The sequence below is a fragment of the Lemur catta genome, chromosome 19, assembly GCF_020740605.2.
Source record: "Lemur catta isolate mLemCat1 chromosome 19, mLemCat1.pri, whole genome shotgun sequence".
NCBI lineage: Eukaryota > Metazoa > Chordata > Mammalia > Primates > Lemuridae > Lemur > Lemur catta.
In genome coordinates this window covers 31,096,579-31,106,533 of record NC_059146.1, presented here as the reverse complement: position 1 = coordinate 31,106,533, position 9,955 = coordinate 31,096,579, and the positions used below count along the sequence as shown (strand labels likewise).

The 9,955-nt window shown below is 37.4% G+C and overlaps 1 protein-coding gene across 7 annotated transcripts in view; it reads left to right on the top strand.

Moving 5' to 3' along the window:
• Positions 1-17: 17 nt before the first annotated feature.
• LOC123624398 (zinc finger protein 790) overlaps positions 18-9,955 on the top strand; it is a 30,767-nt gene continuing 20,829 nt past the window's right edge. For 3 of the 7 annotated variants that reach the window (XM_045532148.1, XM_045532151.1, XM_045532144.1), the window contains exons 1-2: positions 18-244; positions 782-911. The gene's annotated coding sequence lies outside the window, so the exon portion shown is untranslated. Of the gene's footprint in view, positions 245-781; positions 912-6,717; positions 6,850-7,999; positions 8,890-9,955 lie in introns of those variants that run through there. The other 4 variants (XM_045532154.1, XM_045532143.1, XM_045532146.1 and 1 more) reach the window with 3 other exon arrangements.

Genomic DNA, 9,955 nt, shown 5'->3' with positions numbered 1-9,955 from the left:
TTTGCCAGCAACTGGATGGGCCCTGCCCAAGGGGGCTGAGTTCTCTAGGACTCCAGGGGGAGCCTGGTCGCATAGAGACTGCTCGCAGTTCCGCTTAATGCTGGAAACGTGCGGAGGCTCTTGAGGCAGGCAGCTGCGGAGCGTGTCCGGCGGGCGGAAAAGCGAATCCGAATGTGGAACCTGACCGTCTGGGAGCAAACCAACCCGGGGAATCTGAAGGGGAGAAATCCGCAAGCCCAGTCATGTATGTGAGAGGGGGCAAAGGAAGGCCCGAGTGTGTGCGATTGGGTTTGGGGGGATAGTTGAGTGAAAGAAACGGCGTGCAAGTAAGACTGGTGCGTGTAAGAGAGAGATGGGGTCAAGATATACGTAGTTTTGGAGGGTCATATTGAGTGTGTGGCATGGGGGCAAGATTGTGTATGAGCCTGTGTGTGTGTGTATGAGTGTGTGTGTGATCAGCTGATTGTGGGTCACCGCATGGGTAGCTGATATTGTGTCCGTAGGGAATTGAAAGCCTCCAAATCTCATTTCTTCTTTAAATTGTGATAAAAGTGTGTCTTCCTGAAGCATCAATTTTAAAATGAAAAAAAAGCTACATAATTGACATGAGAAACAATTTGTAGCATTTTATATAAACATTTAACATTCAGATATTTCTTCTGGACTAGAATACAAAATCAGCATGTTTTTTTAAACAGGTTATATTTTTGTTATGGGGGTGCCTGCATTGGGTTGTGTCCTGGACACTCCCCACGGGGATTTTCTCTTCTCTGCTCCTTAGGAGACATTGGTGGGGTAAGCATACGGAGATGTGATTGTTTGGTTCAATCAGGAGCATCAATTAAAAGATGTTCAGAAGAAGCTGTACAGGAATGTGCTGCCGGAGAAGTAGAGCAGCACAGCCACATTAGGTATGGATTGCTTCTCTGTATAATCCAAATTTTGAAAGTAAACTGCTCTCTCTTTTCCATTTTTGAAGTATTAAGAATCTTTATATGGCATAATGGATTCAGCTTTGACGTGCAGGCTTCAGATATTCTAAAGCCCTTTGCTATGTGATTATATATGAAGGGCTATTTGTTTTTGGTTTTGGGGGTTTTGTTGTTTGGTTTGGGGGTTTGTTGTTCTTGTTTGTTTGTTTGTTTGTTTTTTGAGACAGGGTCTTGCTTTGTTGCCCTGGTTGGAGTGTAGTGGCACAGTTATAGCTCACTGCAACCTCAAACTCCTGGGCTCAAGCAATCCTTCTGCCTCAGACGTCCAAGTAGCTGGGATTACAGGTGTGCATCACCAAGCCAGACTTTTATTTTGTTCTTTATGTGGTAACATCCTTAAAGATCCAGGCTCTGTCTCAGTTTTGAAACAGTGCTTAAATTAAAATTCAAGTCTTGTGTCATTTTCCCACATGTAGGCTATCACATCACCAAACTGGATGACATCTAGTTGGAACAAGAAAAGAGGCCACAGGTGGTGGGTAGAAGAAATGTAAAGGAGGTTTTGTCCAAGTGAGTGAGTGAGAACCAGGCAGAGCACAGATGCTCAGTGAGAGAGTTGACACCACTGAAATGTTTTTCAGGATTGCCTTACAGACCCTACTCAGTTGATGTGTGCCTTTAAGTCATTATTCTTCCTCTCTCAGCACCGTCTTTTCTTTAAGCAGATCCTAGAGGACCATATTCACCTCTCCATTTTCATAGGCGACATATGTAGTCAGCCCTTCATAGATCTGTAGTCTTTCAAAACACTTATTGTTTCACACTGAGGTTTATTTTTTTTATTGTATGCCATTATCTATCTTTTCATTGTTAAAGCTTCAGGGTTATGTTTTACATCTGCATTTCCCATTGTCATATACTTCCTGTGATTATATTTCAGCCAACTCCATCACCTCTCAAAGTTTCTAGCTTAGAAATAATTGCTGCTTTCCTCCTAGCTCCCCTTTTATTTTTTATAAAATAAAAAAACGGTTTTTATTTTATATTTGTTTTTAAATGAATCATCACATTGATTTTAAAAACTTAAATAAGATTATAGTGAAAAAATTCTCCCTTTCACTATTTATCTCCTCCACATGAATCTACTGTCACAAGTTCTTTTAAACTACTTTGAGTTATTCTATAATTATACCAATATATCTGTATATATAGCCCCTCACCTTTATTTTTTTTTACAAATGTTAGCATACTACAATTATTGAACACATTGTTTTTTACTCACTATTATTTCTTAGAGAACATTCCATATTGATACATAATTTTTATTCTTTCTAATGGTGGTATAGTATTTTGTGGTAGGAGAAATTTTATATTTTTCTATTATATGTAACGAGTACCATATTAGTGAATATTTAGGATTTTTTCAGGTTTTTGAACTTCTGGAATGAATAGTCTTATATTTCAGCTTTGCATAGATGTGCATGTACATCTCTGTAATAGATTCTTCTAAGAACAAGTACTGGATCAGAGTATCTCATTTGTACTGATCAGATTTTAATTTATGGAGGTGACCAAATGACAACACAGAGAGGTCAATCAATATCATTGAAAGAAGAAATTTATTACATACATTTTCTGAGAGAAGGAGACACAACACATAGGGCCACAGAGGAAAGATCAAGATGATCATGAGGCAAAGGTTAGGAGCAAGGAGAGAACCGGAGCCAGAGCCTTTATTGGGGTTTCCACAGGACAGGAAAGGCAGGGCAGAATAAACAGCTAGTTTCAATAATTCTGGTGGGCTTTGGGCTATAGGGGTGGGCTTTAGTTACCTGGTACTTGGCCCTGGGTAGATGTAGGGCAGGGTAAGTACTGGCTTGGTGTGTGAGTTGGATAACAGAAGATAGTTGGGGGTTGTATAAGAAAAATAAATGCTTTCCTTCTCCTACTAAACTCTCAACATTCAACACAAAACACTTCTGTGACCAGATGTGTGGGGTTTTTACCACACCAACCACATTATCTGAAACCAGCTGAATGTCCTATAATGCAAATCAATTCTGACACTATCTATATAAGTATTTGCTGCTCACAGAAGATGAACTAATTTGCATTCCCACCAAAAATATATGAAAATACCTATTTCCTGTCCCTGTCAAACACTGTATTTCTTCATTCAGCATATATTCATTATCTGTGCTCTTTATCTGTGCCAGGTGCTCTTCTAGGCACTAGGAAAACATCGGTGAACAAAACAGTCAAAATTTCCTGTCCCCGAGGAGTTTACATTCTAGTTGGGGAAGTGGGCAATGAATTTGTAAATGAAATAGATAAAGATAATATCTATAGAAAAAAATAAAACTTGGAAATGGGATAGACAGTGCCAAGGGAATTGAAATTTTAAATAGAAAGCTTTGGAAAGGTCTTACTAAGAAGGAAATACTTGAGCAAAAACTGGAAGGGAAAATAGTGAGATTTGAAGACATTTGGGCAAAGAGCATTATAAGCTGAGAATACAGGAAATGGATATAAGCCTGTTACATTCAAGGAGCAGCAAGTAGCCCAGTGTGATAGGATGGAAAGCAGTAGATAAGGTCAAAGAGCTCATGAGGGGACAGATTATGTCAGGCATTGGAGAGCCTTATAAGAATTTTGATTATCACTCTCAGTGAGATGGGAAGACAATAGTAGATTTTGAACAGAGAAGTGACATGATCTGATTTACATTTAAATGAAATCATGTGAGGTGCTGAGTGGAGAGTAGGATGTAAGGGTTCAAGGAAGGAAGTGGGGAAAGTAGCTGAGGAGCTATTGGGATAATCCAGTTAAGAGATGATGATGACTCGATCTATTCTAGGGTGATAACAGTGGTGACGATAAGTTGCTGAATTCTAGATGTATTTTAAAGATGAACTGGAAGGATTGGGTAATAGATTTGATGTGAGAAATAGGAGAAACAGGACCCTAGGCTGACGCAAGTATTTTAGCTTGAGAAACTAGAAGACCAGAATTATCATTTACTAAGATAAAACTATAGAATGAGCAAGTTTTAGGGGGTAGATCAAGAGTCTGTTCATTGCTCTGCTAAATCATTGAGAGTCCATGCTAAAGAGAAACATTTGTGTATTGTCAGTACCAATATGTCATTTATAGCAGTTAGCATGAGAATTCTAAGGAAATTCCTTAGGGTAAGACTAAAACTACAGTAACAGGTTGTAGTGGGTTGAATTGTGGCACACTGGAGATATATCCATGTTTTAACTCCCCAAGACCTGTGATGTGATCTTATTTAGAAAAAAGATCTTTGTAGATGTAATTAAGGATCTGTAAATGAGGTCATCTTGGATTATCTGGGTGATCCCTAAATCCAATGACAAGTATCCCTATAATAGAAGATAAGACATAGAAGACTAAAAGTCCCTGTGAAAACAGTGACAGAGATTGGAGTTATATGAGGAACACCTGGAGCCACCAGAGGCTGGAAGTGGCAAGGATTCTCCCCTAGAGCCTTCAGAGGGAACATAGCCCTGCTGATACCTTGATTTTGGACTTCCGGCCTCTGGAACTATGAGAAAATAAAATTCTGTTGTTTTAAGCCACTGACTTTGTGGTAATTTGTTATAGTAGCCCTAGGGAATGAATACACAGGTAAACCCGAAAATATTCTAACTTAAAGGATATAGAGGTTTATTTCTCACTTACCTAAGAGTTTTGAGTCTAGCAATGCAGATTTGTGGGGTAGCTCTGGTCTGTGTAGTCATTTTAAGGGTCTAGATTCTTTATTAGTCTTTGCTCTGTCATACCCTAGCATTGTAACTTCCTGCAGAGCCAAAGTTGGCTCAGTTTTTTTTTTCCCCCTGTTAATTTGCTGTACGTTTAAAAAAGTATTTTAGTGATTACCTGAAAGATTACAACATTCCTCTTTGGTTTAGTGTAGCAGAAACATATTGCTTTTACCATTTCCCCAATAATGCTAGGACCTTAGAACACTTTAATTCCATTTACCCATCCTCACTTTTCTTTATTTTTGTCCTTTATTTTAATTCTACATACATTTAAGACACCAGAGGGCATTATATTATTTTGTATAGTCAATATTCATTTATACTTACATTTCCTCTTTCTATTGCTCTTCCATCCCTACTGAATTTCTTTTTGTTTCATCTGGGATCTTGTTCCTCTTGAAGAACTCCATTTAGTATTTCTTTTAGTGAAGTTCTGATGGAAATGGATTCTCGGTCTCTGTGAAATGTCTTTTTTTCCTTTCTTTTTTGAAGGAGATTTTTACTGACTGTAGAATTCTAGGTTTTATTTTTTTTCCCCTTAGGGTTTCATTAAACTTCTTGAATCTATGTTTGCTGTCTTTAATCAGTTTTGGGAAATCCTGTGCTCTCACTACTTTTCTTTTTGGACTTCAATTATGCATACCAATGTATACACAAATTATTTGGTCTAATTCTCTATCTTTTCATCTTTTTTTAAAGTCTTTGTCTACTTAACTCTCATATCAGGATTACCTTTTAGTCTGTTTCTATTTTTTGTTTTTCTAATAGTTTTCTGTACAAAGTCCTATCTCAGCATACTTAATACTTTTTTATTAAATTCTGGATTTGTGTATAAAAATAGTAGAGGCTGCAGATAGTATCTTCCTTTAGAATATTCACTCTTTCCTTGCTGGGCAGATAAAGTAGGAGCTGATCTCCTTCATTTAATAATCAGTGACTGAGCTGAGTCAAACTTCCATTACAGTTTTGTTGAGGTTCATTCTGCTTTTGGTTTGCTCCTGTTCCTAAAGCATAGCCCTTATTCAGGCTTTCAATATAAGAATCTGGTGTGTTCACCAACGCCCTTCTGCTTGTCAGGGCCTGAACTCAAATCTTTGTCTCTTTAGCTCAGCAAAGCTACCAAAATCTCTGCTCTGTTTTTTAGAAGTTTTCTGCTTAAGCTTCTTAGCCTCCTGACCAACTCAGTTTTAGAAATAGGCAACTGTCTTGAGGAGAACCAGCCTGATGCTGAGTTCAGGTCTCTGCCCCTCTTTTCTCCCAGGGATCTTGGCCCATCAAGTCTCCAATTTTGTGTTTTTAGGCCCAGAAAACTAAAGTCCCAACAGTATGGACTTTTATCCTTTTGGCTTTTGCCAAGAATTGGCAAATACTCCAGGAAAAATGTGGCTGCAGAATATCTGTAATTACTGACAATCTAGAATCTTGACTTCTCTATTTCCGGTTGTTTCAAAACTCTCTGATGTCTTCCTCATACAGAAAAATATCATAACCAAAGTTGAAAAGGTTTTTTTTTTAATTTCATCTGGTTTGTTTAGTTCTCTGCAGGAATACTGGTTTGCTGCAAGCTACTCCATCATACCCCTAAAGTGAATTTATGTAGTTCATTTTTACTATAATATTGATTTTATTTCATTAGGTGAGAAGGGGAACTCTTTTTCAAATATCTAAAAATTATTATTTTCACAAACTATTTCCTTTGTTTTACTATTAAATTTTTTAAAAATTCTAGAAATATTAGTCATTTTTCAGTGATATGTATGAGCACTTTATATATGATGGAAATTAGTGCTTTAAGCTCATATATACATGTCTTACAATATTTTGTCCTGGTATCCATCTTTTGACATTATTTCCATTTAAGTCCTTTGCACATTTTTTTTTCAAGAACATAGAAATTTAATTAGGATAATAAACCAATATAGGAAGAGCCAGATCACAAAATGGACTTTTCATCACCTTAAAACAAGAGGAAGAGAAGAGAAGAAATGATCATATAGTGTATGAAGAAATGAGAGAAAAGTTAAAAAAAAAAAAGAGCAATATAGGAAAGAAGTTGAATAAAACAACAACTTGAACAGACTCTGAGACCACAAGATGTGGAATTGATGGCTCTAAGAAATAATTTGAAGGAGGTAAATTAATCTTTGGTAAAATGTTTACATTTATTTTATTTCATCAGTATTACTTATAATATCCCTTTGCCTTAATGTTTATTATTTAGATCTAAAACAAACCAAAAATGTTATCTTGAAAATAAACTATGACTTTTATAGCTAAAGTTGTTTATTATAAATCTTGGCATCCAAGTAGTATCTTATTTCAGTACACAGAGCTTTTGAAAAGAATGATATGCCATAACATATACCTAAGGATGATATATTAAGTATTTTGTTCATAGTAAAATAGTTCAGTGTATTTTCCCCTATTTTACATTTATTACTGTTTTAAACATTGTGAAGAGGAAACAAAAGTTATTGAAATAGCAAATAATCTCACAATTTGCTAAGAAGACCTGTGTACATTTTATCTTATTTATCATTCATGTTTTGAAATATAAGGCTTCTTTTGTATTCACATATATTTACACCATAGGAGTGAGTGTGATTTGGTGGAGTAGCCCTGTACAGTAGATTCAGAAGACTGGGGAAAATCCTGTAGCTGGCTTATATTTTTAACTTATTCTTTTCAGAATTGTGACATATAACTGAGTTCATTGATACATGTAGAAGTGCTTAGTACAATGCCTAGATTTATCATTTATTGATTGATGTAATTGTTATAAATGAGTATAAAAATGTTAGAAAAGTAGAATATCTATCTGTAGAATATTCTCAGGAAAAAAAAAAACCTTAAAGAACTTTGAGAAATTTTTCCTGTCCCAAGATATACAGAGCTCAGGCTCTTACTATGGGGGTGGTATATAGGTTAGTTGCCAGAGTGTAAACCCAACTTTCTAATGTAGTCAAAGTTATTAATCTTTTATGCATTTTGGTCTTGTTGTAATTCAGAAAAAGCCTTTTCTAATTCCAAGATTCTTAAAAACTCTTTAATGATTTCTCTTTTGTTTTCATGGATTCATTGTCTTCATATAAATTTTTGAACTTTTTAGAATTTATGCTCTATAAGGTCCGAAGTTTGGATCCAACTTCTTTTTCCAGTTAGATAACTGCTTATTGCAACACTTTCATTGTATAAAGGTGCAGGTTTTTCTTTAATTTCAAGGGAAATCATAATATGTCATTTTATTGAGTGCTAGCTAAAAGTTTCCTTTGTTTTACTTAGATTTCTCCTAGTCATGACAAAGAAACAGATCTGTTGCATAACAGTCACATGTTGCATGATGAAGTGGCCAGGCTAAGACAGGAAATGGACACAATAAAAATGGAGTGCCAGGAAAAACAAAAGAAACATTTGAAGGATATTGAAATTGTAAAACAAGAGAATGAGGACCACCTTCGAAGGACTATAAAACTCGATGAGGAAAGATTCAGGAAAACAATATCCCCGTATGTTGGCAAGATCGATGTTCTAACACATGAGAACATAATTCTAAAATCTGAACTGGAAAAAGAAAAACAAAACAAGGAAAGACTGGAAAGAGAAATTGAGTCATACTGTCTAAGACTGGCTGCTGCTGTATGTGATCGTGATGAGAATCAGGCCTCAAAAAGAGACCTAGGACTTGTTTTACAGATACCAAAAGACGAGTGGTCTGCTACACAGGGATATATGCATTCCCATGCTAATATCCTTTCCCAGCAACTTTCTGAACCTGAAAGTAAATTTAGTACCCTCCAAGCTGAGTTGCATCACACGAGAGATGCTCTCCAAGAAAAGACTTTGGCTTTAGAAGGTGCACAAAGAGACCTTTGTAGTAGGAAACTTGGCTAACGGCGTGAATAAAAATTTGGGAAAAGGGCGATCGAATACGAAGGCAATTTTAGGAATGCCCGGCAGAACTTTGGTTGATCTGGAACAAAGGTCTTCAACCACATCTTCCTTTGGACTCTCTGAATTCCTGTCCTCGATCGAGTTTGCATCTTCTGTCCTCACAGTGCCATGCTGTGCTTCTAAGTTTTTCTTGGACTGCTGAGAAGCAGTTGATAGACATTTTAAACCTGGCTTGGGGACATTCTTGGTATCAGAATTGAAGTCTTCAACATCTGGTGTAGGTAAGGTTTTTTTGAAGTAACCGGCGCCAGAGAAAGAAAGACGAACAGAATTGAAAAGGGGAAAGTAACAAGGCTTTATTAGGGTGCTCCCGGGCGAAGTTTACAGGCCCCGTGAAAGAGAGACCGGGGAAGTCGGGCCCACAGAAGTTTGAGTGGGTTTATATATGTCCTTAGCATTGGGGGATGGGATCTTCTGCCAGGAGATGTGGGTGCCAGGAGTAAAGAATTTCTTTGTTTTAGTTTTGGGGCGGGCACTGAGGGACAGGAGGAGCCTCCTCTTTTTTATTAGGGAAGGGAGGGGTGCCTGCCACCAGTCTTACAGTGTACACTGTAAATCATCATCACAATGCAGAGTGCCCGAAAGCTTGATTACAGGGTCTTCCATAATCTCATCCAGTGGATTGCTATTTTGTGGAGGATTTGTAGGTTTCATTTTTTTTTTTTTTTTTTTTGAGACAGAGTGTCACTTTGTTGCCCTGGCTAGAGTGAGTGCCGTGGCGTCAGCCTAGCTCACAGCAACCTCAAACTCCTGGGCTTAAGTGATCCTACTGCCTCAGCCTCCCGAGTAGCTGGGACTACAGGCATGCGCCACCATGCCCGGCTAATTTTTTTCTATATATATTTTTAGTTGGCCAGTTAATTTCTATTTTTAGTAGAGACGGGGTTTCGCTCAGGCTGGTCTCGAACTCCTGACCTCGAACGATCCACCCGCCTCGGCCTCCCAGAGAGCTAGGATTACAGGCGTGAGCCACCACGCCCGGCCTCATTTTTTTCTTTATATTTCAAAATTTGCTCGTGAAGCATGTAATAACCAGTAGTAACAGTATAATCTTCTGCAGTCTGGTCAAGGTAATCTTTAGCTTTAATTTTGCTGGAGAATAAGACTGACTATACTTGATCCACAACGTATAGCAAGCATGAGTGGTGTTCTTTGGATGCCATCAACTACATTTACATTTGCTTTTTCCTTTATTAAAAATTCCACCACTTCCACTTTTCTTTCTCTCAGAGCAAGCAAAAGTGGTGTGAGTTGATCCTTGTTTGTTGTTTCCATAGTGGCACCATG